This window comes from Triturus cristatus, chromosome 4_1, assembly GCF_964204655.1.
Source record: "Triturus cristatus chromosome 4_1, aTriCri1.1, whole genome shotgun sequence".
Lineage (NCBI taxonomy): Eukaryota > Metazoa > Chordata > Amphibia > Caudata > Salamandridae > Triturus > Triturus cristatus.
The window spans coordinates 315,715,170-315,730,677 of NC_140585.1; the positions used below are offsets into that span (position 1 = coordinate 315,715,170).

At 46.5% G+C, this 15,508-nt stretch overlaps 1 protein-coding gene across 11 annotated transcripts in view; it reads right to left on the reverse strand.

Annotated features, from left to right (window-relative positions):
- Nucleotides 1-15,508, reverse strand: part of ERC1 (ELKS/RAB6-interacting/CAST family member 1) — a 1,928,212-nt gene that overhangs the window by 1,692,953 nt on the left and 219,751 nt on the right. The window lies entirely within an intron of this gene.

Genomic DNA, 15,508 nt, shown 5'->3' on the forward strand with positions numbered 1-15,508 from the left:
CTTTAATTTACTTTTAATGTGAGTGATTTATGGGAGTCTATTACGTACAGTTTGCAGAGAAATGCTTGTGTTCTTGGGCCCCATGCAACATCCATAAAAAAAAAATATTTTAGATCAAAACAAGACTTCACGTATTAGAAACAGAAGGAGTCACAAATATTTTCAATAATATTGGTTCGCAGCTGCTGTATTATAATATTGAAAACACACGTCACTATCCCTAAAAATTAGACGTAAACACATTTAGGATTATGCCCAGTGCCTGGGTCTGGCTGCAGGAGTGGCAAAAAGAAATATAGCAAAGCCTGGGTGGCATCATCTGTCCCTACGACCGTTGACTGGAGAAGGGACCTTGATTGGTGTCGGAGAGTAGAACAAGTAGTCTATGTAGCCAGGGGTAGCATTGGGAAATGGGAAAAAGTGTGGTAGGACTGGAGAGCCTACATGGGCTAGAGGGCTGTGGACTAGTGTTGCAGTGCCACCAACGTCAGCAGGGAAAGAGCAAACTCTGAACCGAATGATAGAATTGGATAGCCTGCTAGAGAATCAGGCCTGTGATCATACCCCCTCCGCTGGGGAGGGGTAGGAGAGGGTGACTAAATTAATGTTTGTGCAATTACTTCACTGTGCGATTTCAGTATGCTTTGTGAAGCCAATTGTTTATGATTGAACTTACCACTGCTATCACTCGGAACCAGGCTTGCCGTGAGGGGAACGGCTTCTTTGACGGGGCCAAATTGATTCTTGCTCGTTCTGGGACACCGCCGGGAGGCGGCGGAACTACACTTCCCAGCATCCTCAGCTCCGGGCGCCTGCCGCTGATGTCATCAGGCAGCGCCCGGGCTGTATAAAGAAGTCACAGGCCCCACGCAGCGCGGGACGCGCTCTTGAACTTACCACTGCTATCACTCGGAACCAGGCTTGCCGTGAGGGGAACGGCTTCTTTGACGGGGCCAAATTGATTCTTGCTCGTTCTGGGACACCGCCGGGAGGCGGCGGAACTACACTTCCCAGCATCCTCAGCTCCGGGCGCCTGCCGCTGATGTCATCAGGCAGCGCCCGGGCTGTATAAAGAAGTCACAGGCCCCACGCAGCGCGGGACGCGCTCTTGAACTTACCACTGCTATCACTCGGAACCAGGCTTGCCGTGAGGGGAACGGCTTCTTTGACGGGGCCAAATTGATTCTTGCTCGTTCTGGGACACCGCCGGGAGGCGGCGGAACTACACTTCCCAGCATCCTCAGCTCCGGGCGCCTGCCGCTGATGTCATCAGGCAGCGCCCGGGCTGTATAAAGAAGTCACAGGCCCCACGCAGCGCGGGACGCGCGTGGGCAGCGCCCGGGCGAAGCCCGGGCCAAGGGCGGGCCCGTCCTTGCCCGTCACTGCCTGGAACAGTCTGGGCTGGGCAACTCCTCTAACGTTTCCTGTATTCCACTCCTTCCAAGGTACTGTTGCACAACATTGTTTTGTGAAGCTGATCATCTACTAATTATTGCTCCCGCACTTGTTGATCCACCTCTCCCTGCAGTCTGCCCAGCTATCTATTATTATGCCACCAAAGAATAACAAAGCTAGGGCGGCAAATGCTCATTTTACGGGGTCAATGGACCAATTTGTGACTAAAGTTAATAGTGTCATTGATCAAGAAATAATGCTTCTGGAGCGCCGCGTCTCCCAGGATCTGGCAGCCGCCAGAAGGTCGTCCTTGGGATACCTCGCTAATGCTCGGTCTCCACCATGTCAACCTTTATCTTCCACAAGCGTAGCTAGATCTGACACAGATGTATCAGCCCAGGAGCTGCCAGCTAGTGGAATGGTTGCTAATACCTTAGTGGAGGACCAGTCTCTGGTCCTAGACTCTTTGTTATTGTCTCCCTGCCCTCTGCCGTCTGCCCAGAGCACCGCCCCGGAGTGTAGCACTAGGCAGCTTCGGGAGCGCAACTTGGGGGCTATTCCCAAAACAACTCATGGACGCCCGCCTAACACTGGCAGAAAGGGCAAACGCCCCAAAAATAAACACAAGGTCCCAAGCCAAAAGGGAAAAATGAATAAAACCCCTGATATCATCGAGCAAGCCCCACAGGGGGCCTCACTGGATGACCCTGTCCCCCATCCTATTTCTACATCACCAAGGCTAATAAGTCAGGAGGAGGGAGATGGGCAAAGCGTAGCGGCCAAGGGTGGGACTCCTGACCCTCTATGTTTGCACGACATACGGGACATAATTAGGTCCTCTCTCTGTCCTGTGCAGGATAGACTTCTTAAAATCGAAGAACATCTAGCCAGGATCGAACGCATTCTAGGGGGTCTGTCTACCGCCTCAAGCTCCACTCTTAGGCCAGAGGTCCCTAACCTAACTGCTATTTCTAGAGTCAAGAAAGTCCCGCTGGCCCCTAAACTTCTGCCACCGGCCCCAACTGAAAGCCAATCCCTAACCACACCCAACGCCCCTCCTAGAGTAGGCAATTTAAGGAAATCTATTTTGCACAGCCAAACCGAACTAACTGAGGTTGTTAGGCCCTCAACTACAGAGTCTATAGCCATGGCTAACACCCCCAACTTGCCTCCTGAAACTGCTCCATATGTCGTAATTATGGCAGGAGTGCCATGAATTGGAGAGTAATGTATTTGAGTCGCCAGCAACCTTAAGGAATAGGGTTGTATACTGGCTCAACATAAATAGACCACTACCCCCACACATTAGCTCCAAAATTCTTATGGTGCGACGGGTTCCGTGGGTAGGCCACCTAGCTAAAAACATAAAGGGTGACTGCATCCTAATCAACTTTAAGGATACTAGAACAGTTGAGCACATCTGCAATTGGAGGTTGATCACCACAGGTTCAAGTATTCTAACCCTCCCTTTATCCTATTTTTATCCACCTGGACATTTTACAGAATCATGGATAGTTGCAAAAGGAAAAGGGAGAGGCAATCCACGGGGGAGTCGGCTTATACACCCCCCTCCCCTAGACTTTATGCCTACAGCAAATCGTTTCAGCAGCCTCGAAGCTGTCGATTGACTGCAGGCCAGTAAAGTCACTCCAGCCCCTCCTCCATTCCTCTCAGCAATTGGTCGCCCAGAGCCCATCTTAGTGCCTGATCGCTTGGGGCTGAACTTATCTACTATGTCAGCGAGCCCGACGAGGTCGATTAGTAGCTCTGATCCCCCGCATACTTATTCCACATACTCCTCAACCTCCGGGGTATCCACAATTAGTCCTCTTAAGATTGTCTCTTGGAATATTGCTGGTTTACGCAACAAACTAGATCTCCCTGACTGGAACACCTTCATAGAAGAATACGATATATGTATCTTCCAGGAGACCTGGAGTGTAGATCCAATATACAAACCAGGGTTCTGTTGCTTTTATATGCCAGCTATTTCGTCAGGTCGTGGGCGCCCTTCTGGTGGCCTAATGGTATGGATCAAGGCAGATCTTAACCTGAAGGTCACCATTGATGGTCGCTCCTCCCCTGATATAATGAGGCTTACTATTAAAGACATCCAGAATAGTCCACCCTGGGTACTCTTCAACGTTTACTCCCGTGGCACTCAAGGGGGTGCTAAGTCGCTAACCATTTCAGCACTCACAGAGTTACTCTCTGCATGCACCCCGAAATCTTATCTTCTTGTCGCCGGTGATTTCAATTGTTCTTTTGAACCACTCGCCGCAGAAGATTTACTGGGTGCACATGATGAGGACACTAGATGGAATATCCCCTCACTCTCCCTGACCCCTGTCAAAAGATGGACCCCGGCCGTAATCCAAATGAACGCCTTAGCGTTGGAATTCGGCCTAAGAGCTGCCAACGGGCGCACGCCTTCTGATTTAGTGGGCGCTAACACTTTCAATAGAGTAGGCAGCCAAAGCAGAATAGATTACATCTTAATTGATAAAAGGGGATGGAAATTTGTCATCGATATGGCTGTAATTCCATCTACATCCAGTGACCATAATCCCCTGTCCCTCTCCATGCGTGAAGTCTGGCAAAGACAGGCTATCTCCCCTTCACCAGGCATGCAGCTGCTGACCAAACAGCTTGAGCCTTCTAACTGTGGAAGATTCCTTAAATGGTCTAAAATCGCCCTCAGCGACAATAAACTCTCTGAGCTGGAGAATATTCTTGTCGACTATACCACTAGGCTTTCCTCACTATCTGAGGACAACTCTAGCCACACTAAAGTCTATGTGGATTCTATGAACGCAATTGGGGCACTGTTCATTGATCGCAGGAAAAAACCCAACCCTAGAGCTGAAAGAGAGAACGATTGGTTTAACAAAGATTGCAGAACCAAGAAAAATTGCCTAATTTCCGCCATCAAATCTAACAATTCTGCTGAGGTTAGGCAAGCGAGGCAGCTTTACAGGCAAGCCCTCGTATCTGCTAAGAAACTCTGGGAAGAACAGCGTTGGGTCTCCCTGAAACTAGCGAGCCAAGCAAAAAATGGCGAGCTTTTTTGGTCAATTTTGAGGAGATCATCCAGCTGTGCCCAGGCGCAAATCCCTAATCACATCACGGATGGGGAATGGTTTAACCACTTCAGGAACTTGTACGCAGATCCTGAGGTTGGGGTAGACCAGTTCTCCACCCCCGGGACTCCAGAAAGATCGCATGACCATGTCCTGTTCCCCAGCATTAAGGAGAAAGAGGTCCAAACTGCAATTGATAAGATTGTATCTGCCAAGGCACCAGGTCCTGATGGTATTCCGGGAGACCTTTTTAAAGCAAATCCAACAGGCTGGGCTGTGTTCTTTACAATTTATATTAACAGCCTATTGAGTGGATCCCCGGTGCCGGAGTCATGGAAGGGGGCAGAAGTTATCCCCATTTTCAAGAAGGGCGTAAGGGGTGACCCGGCGAACTATCGCCCTATCAGTTTAATCGACTCAGGACAGAAGCTGGTCGGCAGGGTTCTTTTGGAGAGGATACACTCCTGGGTGGATGAGGAAGGGATTTTAACTAAGTTCCAGGCGGGATTCAGGGCGTGCACTAGCACCATAGACCAAGCTTTCAGGTTAATGCTTCTTCATTGGAAGACGGTCTCTATCGGCAAGGGTGCTTTATACCTTGCGTTCATTGACCTCAAAACCGCCTTCGACTTGGTCCCCCGCGACCGTTTGTGGTCAATCCTGGAGGAGCTGGGCATCCCTCCCTACATTTTGAAACTCCTCATCCGAATGCATGAAGAGAACTATGCCTGCATCAGATGGGGATCACAGGGTCAGAAAACAAATAAAATCCCAGTAAGTAGAGGGGTTCGGCAAGGGTGTGTTATGGCGCCAACACTTTTTACGCTATTTGTTAATGGCGTGGTCTCTTTTTTGCTTGAAGTTGAAGCGGACGTTCCCGCTCTGGCGGGCGATAAAGTTCCAGCACTTCTTTTCGCAGACGACACCCTGTTAATATCAAAAACTCCGTCTGGCTTACAGAAGTTGCTACAGCGCTTCTCCTTGTTCTGTGAGCGCAGAGGCCTCGTCATCAACACCACTAAGACCAAACTCCTTTATTTTAATCCCTCAAAATACTCTGGCTTGACTCTGACCCTAGAGGGGAAACCATTGGAGCGTGTCAGAGACTTTGACTATTTGGGAATCAGAATCTCTGACAGGCTCAGATGGCAGCCTCATATAGACAAAATGGCACTTAATCTGAAAAGAGTAACTGGTGCTTTGGGCAAGGAATTTCGGGCCTCCACTTCCAAACCTATTACCCCAGTGCTAAACATCTATGCTGCAAAGGCTGTGGGTAGTGCACTTTATGGCGCCGAATTATGGGGCTATAGTTGCGTTGATTCACTGACTACCAATGAAAACAAGTTCCTCAGGGAACTTGTATCACTTCCTAGGGGTACCCCGACTAAACCACTCTTTAGTGATTTTGGAAGGCGTTCAATTAGAGATTTAGCCACTCTCCGCCCTCTGTTATACTGGGCGCGGCTGTGGCGAACCCCTGAGCTCTCTAATTATGCTGAAGGGCTCAGGGAGGTTATGAACCTACAAGGCGCCCATAAAATTGAGTGGCTTGCAAATACAAAAAAACTCCTGATTGCAACCGGCCTCATAACTAACTGGCCAGCGGGGGAACCTCTATCAAAGATTGAAGTTAAGCGAGCCTATTGGGCTTGGGTGGATGCCTCGGAACAAAGAGACCCCAACATTGGAAGGTTGACAGAGGCTTTTTATCAACATAAGTCAACTATTCTTCTAGAACCATACCTTGACTTTATTACCAAGCCCAGGGACAGGTCACTTTTTATCCAGTTCAGGTTTGGGACGCTTCCAGTTCGCAACTATACTAGTAAATGGAAACCCCCCCACAAGACCCCCCCTGACTGCCCCTTTTGTCCTGGTGTTACTGAATGCGTCTCCCATCTTTTCTTTGCATGCCCAGCCTACGTGTCACCCAGGACGAAATGGCTTAAACCTGCATGTCTACTGTTAGGAACAAGGGATCACACTGTTGCTATGCGAATCCTTAAAACCACCACTAACACCACCTTAGTTTGTGGAGTGGCAAAATTCTTAGGATGGGCGTGGCTAATCAGGCAAAAATCTAGTAGGTCCAATTAAAAATTTTTTTACAGTACTGTTTTTAATTTTCAAAGCTGCAAAATTTAATAGATTTTTAGATATTTATTCTAAACTGTTTTTTTAACGACATGTTTTAATAACAATGAATTTGTAATTGTTTTATGTGCTTTGTGCTTTTATGACATTACGTGTCGAAATAAAGCTTTGTTGATTGATTGATTATTAATAAAAAAATAATTCCACACAAAAAAAGGATTATGATTAGCATGCGTGTGCACTTGTCCGTAACCTGGCCAAAGAGGGCATGAAAGATCTGAAACTGAATCAAAAATTGTAATTTTTTCCAAGCTGTTCTGAACATGGGGCCTCATAATGCGCTTAGCCCAGAGCCCTGGATATCCTTAAGATATCCTGGATATGCGTTCAATCGACATCAGGCCCATTGCTCCACTGACGCAGATTCCCAATACCAGCACACGTGAATACTAAGAATGCATAATAAAAAGATTGCGGGTCAGAGGGGCCACCAATTGCAAACATTAGAAACAATACACAGGAAACGGATCAAGACGTGAAGGCAAAAAGGTCACATACGTAACGTATCAGGGGCACAACTAGACTCAGATTTCAGGGGGGGGGGCTAATACTTTGACAATGGAGACATAACCATTATTAGGACCTGGGTTACAATGACTAGTTGAAGCTCCCTTTACTGTATTGGCATACTACATAATCTGGACAGCTCTATAACGTAGAGATTGTTGAAGCTGTATTTAGTAGTACTATATGGTAACCCGGAATTCTAGCTTCCACCGTGTATTCATGCTTTTGATTTGCTTGGCAAGTACCACAGCCTCATGAAAACAACTCGCATTTGGAAAGATGTTGGTGCTAACAGCACATGATAAAGCACAGAAACGGAGCATAAAGTATGATTATCCATGATGCATCTACAGCACAAATATTCAAATTATCCAACGGTATCAGCTGCTTCAGCTGTCAGGACATTTTCTATCCCTGGTAGTGGTATTTGGCATTGCTGCTTTTGGGGGTTCAAGGCAGTTGCTGGATCAGAAACTAGACATAGCTCTACAAGGCCTGCACTGTTCAATCAAAAGGAGGTCTGAGAGGCTTAAGGTGGGCCAAATGATCAACCATGTATTGCTATTCATGGTTAAAGGGTATGAAATATCAGATCCACTTTGGTACTTTCATTGTTTGAAGTCCATGACAGCACAGGACCAACACCCAAGCATGCATCACATATATGTATGTACATTAATAGAAGGGGAGTAATAAATAGTAGTGTTTTCTAAAAATAGTAAGTGCAGGAAGAGAAAATTCTACAGTCTTAGGTCTGTTGAATTTCAACCCAATTATTTTCTCTCGCTCTCTCTCTGTAACTTTCTTGTGGTCTTACACTTTCTCTTGATTTTTGATGCTCTCCTGAATCTCTCTTTCTAGGAACTTTTTCCAGTCTTTATCTCCCTCTTTCTCATTCTCTTGTTGTCTCTCTCACCCCCTCATCCTTCTGAGTTCCTCCTCTGCTCATCATCCTGCAACCACTTAGCACTTCCTCTCCTTTTTCAATCCCCACTTATCCATAGGCCTATTCTGTCTTCCTTCTTTAGATTCACCAAAGAGTCTTTCCTCCCTCAACTCTTCTCATCCCATCACTATCAACATCCTTAGCAACTTCATCACTTTTCCTTCCTCCACCACAGTCCCTTGTACTCATCTCCCCTCTTACTTTTCTCCACCCGCTTCCCCATTGCCCAATTATTTTGCTCTCTCCATTAGATTCTCACTTAGACCTCCACCACATTGGCCTAGAGGGCCTTCTACAAAAATTCCTAGGAGAAGGTTTCTCCCAGGTGAGCTGCAAGTGATATTTGCATAGAACAGATGTCTCACAAAGGTATAATTGTGGACAAACCAACTTGAGTGGATGCATGTTGCCAGATGGTCACCATGCCCCCTGCCAGCAGTTGGGTCTAAAATCAAAGGTAGTAGTACAGCCACAATATTATGTGGTACATTACCAGACTCCACCTTCCAAACATTAAATGTTACCTCAAAGGAAGTTGCAGCATTGAACCTTCCAAAAACCACACTTAACAGGCACAGCATAAGTACCATTTATGCATGTTTTTCTCTCACACAAAGCAAATACATCATTGGCAATAGACACTTACCACAAAGACGGCACAGGTATAGCATGAGTAGCAGAAAGAGGAACCTAGGGCCCCCGCTGACACCAACAGTGTATAAAGGCTGATGTGAGGGGCGGGGTTATGCCATGAGGATCATCACTGCATTAAAGTCTATCTTTGAAGATAGGGTTAGTGCAAAAGTCTGCTTTGCGGTCCCCTGCTATATATGTCGAAGGGGAGAGTAGGGGTGGATGCCAGCTCAGAGTGTTGGGTCAGTGGTCTCCTGCTGATGCCCCTGTCATCTCCAAGAACTCTCCTGTCTTCCCTCAGTGCTGATCTGCAAACCACCCAGCCCATTACGTTTTTTCATTTGGGACCCAAGGAGACCATCAGCCACCTAGAAGGTGTGGTGGTAAATCCCATCAGAGGAAAACAAAAGAAGCCTATAAGATGGCAGATAGCGAAGCTAGTAAAGGCGGTCAGGGTGTGAAGTTTATGAGGTCCCGAGAAAGTAACAAGGTGGGAGCTAAAACACCCAGCCCATAGCAGATGTTAAATACTCTACAATGAACACACATTTCTCACTGTGTGTTAGGAGTGGAACAGAGGCCAGAACGTGTAAAAGGCCAGGATATCATGATAGTCCCACATGCACCTGAAATGCCAGGGTGCAAACTCCAGCATAATCCATGGAAACCTTCCTTGTCATTTAACAGATATATAATGTTGTATTCTACATAGTGTTTGCTATAGCAGATTTTGCAAAAAGTAGAAAAGTACTGTATGGAATGTTTGAGTTAATCTCAACCAGTGGTAATTATTCAGGACCACATTCCAGTGCAAGATTGTTTTGTCCACCATACCACCCCAGACAGAAACAAGCAAATTAGCCTTGGCCCTGCTGCAATAGGAATAGTCCAGCTGAGACTGAGCCGGAGCTCCTCAGAACAAGCAGCCCTAAACCTGTTTCGGCCCATTTGCCCTGGTCAGTCTGGTGATTGAGTCCTATGATGGAGTGAGCACAGGACCCCGATCTAGGCTCTTAGAGCATGGCGCTGAAGAAAGCACAAAAGGAATGGGTGAAAAGCTTGAATTACTCTCTACCACTGGTAACTGCTTGAGGGTGCATTCCAGTCCATCATTTTTTTGTCTGCCATGCCATCTCTGACAGGAACCAGCCATGCTCCACTTTTTGCATCACTGTAAATAACATGTTCTAACCTTAACTCAGTGATATTGCTGTGCAACATCACACTGGCTTCACAGCACCCATAAATAAACAAAACTCTTTTAAGATGTACGTTGTAATTAAATACGCTGGTCTAAATTTATGGACTTGTTCTGTGGAAAATTATTCGGGCATAGCATAGGCTTTTAACTGCCATGTGAGGAGTATTATAGTTGTGGCTCGCATGGGGAAGTATGTACTTGTTGATGGGTGAGGGATGTGCTAATGCCATTTTTGACCCCTGCCGATTTCCACCAATCCACATTGAATATGGTAGGTCATTGTGTCTTATTTGTTATGGCATTCAAACAATCATGGAGGAGGTGTAAGGGTCAGGCACGGCATAAGCACAAGTAATAAGAGAGGCGGCAGATGGGCGCCCGCCACTCCATGGCAGGAGGTTATCATTCCACACGCAGAGGCACCGTTTGCCAGTTTGCATGCGCTGTTGACCCCTTTGGCGGCACCCACGTGTGATTCACTGTGCCTACACTTCTGTCGCCTTGCTTGTCAGCTGGGAAGCGGCAGATACGCTGTGAGAAGACTGCTGTGACTCATCGCGAAGTTTCCTTTCTGGTCCGACGCCATCTGGGAGGCGGTTTCTCGCTGTTCCCTTCCTTCACTCGGCACATCACGGTTTTAGCTTGGCGCCTTCCCCGCGTGCCGTATGCAACATGTTATTACTGCTGAATGCCAGCGTTACAGGGCTCCGCGCCACACAATTCCGATTGAGTTTGAGTCAACCATTTCCTAAAACCGCACAACAGAATTGTAAATCTCAACTCAAGCACTCAATAGTCAATCCCAAAAATCACATTCTCACAAGAACTATGAGTTTAGCTTAATTCTACGGGGTCGGCTGGCTATAGGGCACTCAAATCCATGCGGTCTTCCGTACTCTGCCAACCACTTATGTAGCATGTATTTACAAATTCAATTTTCAAACATAGGCCATTTTTTTTAACTATCTAATGGCGACCACTACTATTTCGGTGCCATGATCAAGGCTATTATAATAAAAAAAAAAAACAGATGCAATAAAATGACCAAATATGAGGGACCAAAACCTCCCTTTTGCCCATATTTCTTTGGGAAGTGCAGAGCCGATCCATAGGCAGCGTTATTAGCGCTGTAGGCATTATACATACCCCTAACCCCTTCGCTCTTTTGAGGATAATTCGCTAATTAGGAGTATTAAAAAAGAGGAGCAGCAGGAAAATCGAGCGTTTCAAATGTTTGCTGCCTGTAGTACGTAATTTGAGCCTGTAGTACGTAATTTGAGCCTGTAGTGGGGGGCACTAATATTTAGGGACTAGCACTTATTTTTCCGCATCAGACGTTTACGTGAAAAGAGAAAGACGGGGGAAGATATACACGAAAAACGTCGCAAGAGCAAGTAGGCTAAAGGAAGTGTCTGGTAGCGAATTATAAGGCACGGAGTGAATTTTAGAATGGCGCAGCCCTGGTATAAGGCACGACAACATTTAACTGCACCAGCCGCGGGCTTCTGGGCAGAGTTTTATGCACCGGCAGTCATTATTGTACAATTTAAACACAGGCAGGCAAGTTTCGCGTACTATGCAATTCATAGACTTGCAGGTGTCACACTTTTCTTCACTGCAGCTGGAATCATAAAACCCGGGGCCGTATAAAGAAGGGCCGAACACCTGCATTTTTGCGTGTAAGGGGTCTAAAGTTAAAATACATAACTGAGAATTTCTCTCAGTTAATGCATGAACTTTAAATAGAATAAGTGGGTAACAGTGAACAGGGATTGTCTCCTGTTTCTGACTCGTTCTCTCTAAAATTCATGCATTAACGCAGATAAATTCAGTTATATTTTTGACCTTTATTCACCTCGAACACAAAAAACAAAAGCACCGGCCAATCATGATACGCCCCCTTTGTGCTGGATTGAATTTTTCCAAGCCAAATTTTCATCACCACTGACTCCTGTAATTCTTCCATGACCTTTGCTCATGTTCTGTGGCTTAAAGGCAGGGATTGCTTTAGATTCTGACACTCTTAGTAACTATAGGCCCATCTCGCTTCTGTCTTGGGTATTCCAGTTCCTGCAAAAGCACAGCTCATTGGCTATCGTGAATCAATATGTGTCTGGATCGGGTTTTTGCCTTCACAGGACTGAATCCGCCCCTGTGGTGGTTTCTAATGAGCTCAGGTTGCAAGTGGGTCATAAAAACAGGGCAGCCTGCTACTACTCTCCACAGTTTTTTTGATACCATGGTACATTCCACCATTCAGTCTAGATTAGCAGATTTAGGCATCACAGTTCCCACTGAGACATGGCTTAACTCTTTTCTGAAACTATTCATGACGCATCTATCAGTTCTGCCGTTACGGTATCTCTCAAGTATCCTCATCTACATTTGTTCACCGGTTCGTTAACCCTTCAGCCGTTTTATTTTGTTCTTTAACTGATGATGTATGGACATAACACTTCCGCTCATCATAAGCATGGATGAGAACCATAGCGCTCCCAGTCCAACTTCATCAACTGCCTGAAGAAGGTAGCAGAATGGAAGAAAATGCACTCAAACTGAAATCTAATAACACAGAAGTTATCACCAGAAGACCTTCTGACAAATGGTTACCATTTGGTGGCTTCTTGATCATGGCTTACCCCCAACCTCTGTCAAATGTGCAACAAATCTGTGATCTGTTGACAACAACTTATCTTTTCCTTCCCAATAGCTTTATCTAGCTTCAGACGTTCAGGAATTTATTCCGTGGCACCCCTTGAACTCGCAGAAAACGATAATTCAAGCAATCATTCTTTCCCACCGGACAACAGAAACTTTATGTTGGCCTTCCCAAGCCATCCTCAAGCGCTCTCCTTTCAGGACTCCAGGTGGTCCAGAAAACCACTTTGTAACTCACTCATCCTAGGTGCCTCCGCAATTCTTCTCCAACTGATCACCCTGCAAGTTTACAATGGCTCCCTCTGTTGCACAACCTTTTTCTTTTCATTGCCATGCAATCGTTTTCCAGAACTTTTCATCACACTAGCCCTCTTTCCTTACAACACCCGTTACATTCTTATATCGCTAATTGAGCCATTTGGCTTGCAAATGTACACCTATACACTCCATATTCTGAGAATGCATGCACTCCTTCCAACCAATGTCTACTCTTGTTACAAAAACACTGCAGCTCAGTAGAAGATGGCCACTTCTCTGTTGATGGGACCCAAGCTATGAACTTTAAGAGTCAGAAAAAAACTAAAAGCTCGAAGAGCTATGCTAAATAAAAAATATGCAATGAACCCATTTAGAAACAAATGACAACTATACAGCTGAACTGGGCTCAAACCTAGAAACAAACGACTACCACTGGTGGAATACACTTTTCTTACCCATTTGGTTCTCAACTCCATTATGCGCAGGATGATCTCTTCAGACATGGGCATGATCAGTAGGCTTAAGCTTTTCTTCAAAGTAAATGAAAAGTACTTCAGACAGAACTATCACCTGCTACTCTGTAAATCACTCTGGGTGCATAAGGCCCAAACCATTAGCTATTTGGGTGCACCCTTGACCCATTTCTAAGAGAATATTGTCCTTCAGTTTATGTTTTTTAATGAGCTGCACACTGGTACAACTAGGTGTATGGACTGCAATGGCAGTCGCAAACCTAACACAAGGCCTGGGTCTGTCTTTTCAAGGTGCCCACCTGCTCATAACAGCTGAGATCACATACACCTGCCTGCGCTTTCAGTGTGTTAGAACTTCCAATTCCATGAACATACAAGCTGTACATTGACAGCATATCAGAGGGACCAAGAATAGCACATTACTGTAAACTATCATCATCCACCTATGGATCTCATTTTTTTTTTTTTATGTGGCTTTCATTGCAGAGTTCTGCGACCAAAAAAAACAAGCATTAAAAATGCAATAGGCCTCGCCTTTTATTAAGTTAAAGCCATTTGCTTTGCTATACAATACCATTAGCAAAGCAAATGCTCAGTGTATCCTCCTCCCTAAACTGCACTGCTCAGGCCACTGTACATCCGCTCCTTTGCAAACTACTGGTGCTGATGAAAGTGAGTGGAGGAGTCTGCTCAGCCTTTGTTCGCAGTATTCAACTTTGATCCCAATTTTCCCAAGCTTTGGGACTGCAACACCACCTCCACCCAGCCTACCACACAAAACATCAGTGAACGCATCATCCCTTCAAAAAGCCCACTGAGTGTGGACTTCGCAGTGCCCGCAGTGTGTGGGGGTGGGAGGGCGGCTATTGCACGAACGTCACAATAAAACATGTGTATACCCTCCACGAAAATTTCTAAGCCCCGGAGTGCCATGTGTTCTGACAATGTGCGTTATAATAAATTCAACATTTGTAGTCTCCCCAGCGCTTTACTTGTAAAAAAGTTGAGGGCGGGACGGAGTGGAGCTGCAGGGGCTCTAAGCAGGGGTGAAAACCATCAAAGCCTCGTTAACAAGCAAAAGGTCGTTTAAAGACCTGTGAAGTACCCGGGTGCGGCTGTGTGTGTGCCCGGGAAGCGGTCTCATCCCGGGCAGCCAAACACGACGGGGTGGGGTGGGGGGGTGGGGAGGGGGGGCCTGAAGCCCTTTGAATCCAATGGGCGTTGAGCGCCTGCTGACAGCTCCCTTGTGCTGGGAGGGCAGCAGTGCACAATGGACACCCTGGAGCTCTTTGCTTCTCTCTTGGTCCCCTCCCCTTCTGCCTTATCAGATGCTAAGGCTGCCGGTGTCTTTGCTTGCCCTCCGCACCCCTGTGTGTTTGTCGTCTGGGGGTGGCTGGGGGATGAGATGCTGCGAGTCCCACAGATGCCAGTCATTCGCCGTGTACCCTGCCAGCAGCAGAGCAACAGCGGTAACGGCCCTGTGTGTGTTCACTCAGAAAATAAGGCTGCAGAGTGTAAGCTGGAGAGGCAGAAGAAGTGATGGATGAACTTTCACAAACCCATTTCGCCCTTATTTCTAGACCTGGATAGTTTTTTTTTCTCCATTCGCAGTCCCTTCTCTGCTCCCCCAGCTCAGTTCAGTCCGCCCCCTTGAGTTTCCTCTCATCCCCAGAGCTGCTGATCCGTCGATGATTGATGCATTCACCCGCTGACACCGGCCTAACTCCTCAGAAAGAAGGAGCAGAAAGGGGAGAGATCGCGGCGAGTGTCCACCTTGTTAAAAATACAACAGATAAGAAGGTCACAACATCTCGAGCGACGCGCCTTTCTTCCGTTTCATGTCGCCTCTCAGTATTTTCTTTCAAGGTTTTATTTATTAAATGCAGTTTTATGTAGCGTGGACTTTACCCAAATGTGTCAGAGCGCTTTACAATACAACCAAGGACGTTACATAACAACTTACAATCAGGATAATTAACAAGGCAGAGCAACGCGGTCCCGAAGGTGAAAGAGGACCGCGCTGCAGCCGATCTCTTGTCTTTATGGGGCCATATGTTTGAAACACATGGCCCCATAAAGATAAGAAAAGGCTTTACTACAAACGTAAAGCAACCGAGACAGTCCAACTGGGACGGCTCTAAAAGAGAAAAGTGTACGTCACTAGACGCTCTTTTCCAATGGCTGGCCACAGTTTAGCATA